Below are 202 nucleotides of genomic sequence, written 5' to 3'. Positions count from 1 at the left end.
GGGTGTACAGTGCCTTGCTCAAGAGCACCTTGCAGTGCCCAGGAGGTGAAGTGGCATCTCTCCAGCCACCAATCCACATCCTGTACTTTATGGTCCATACGGGGACTTGAATCAGTGACCCTCTGGTTACCAACCGGACTCCCTATAGACTGAGCTACTGCCACCCCATAATCAGAGCTGTAGTTACATACTTACCCTATGC

The sequence above is a fragment of the Etheostoma cragini genome, unplaced genomic scaffold (assembly GCF_013103735.1).
Source record: "Etheostoma cragini isolate CJK2018 unplaced genomic scaffold, CSU_Ecrag_1.0 ScbMSFa_2594, whole genome shotgun sequence".
Classification (NCBI taxonomy): domain Eukaryota; kingdom Metazoa; phylum Chordata; class Actinopteri; order Perciformes; family Percidae; genus Etheostoma; species Etheostoma cragini.
The sequence above is the reverse complement of the archived record's forward strand: the minus strand, read 5'-3'. Positions refer to the sequence as shown.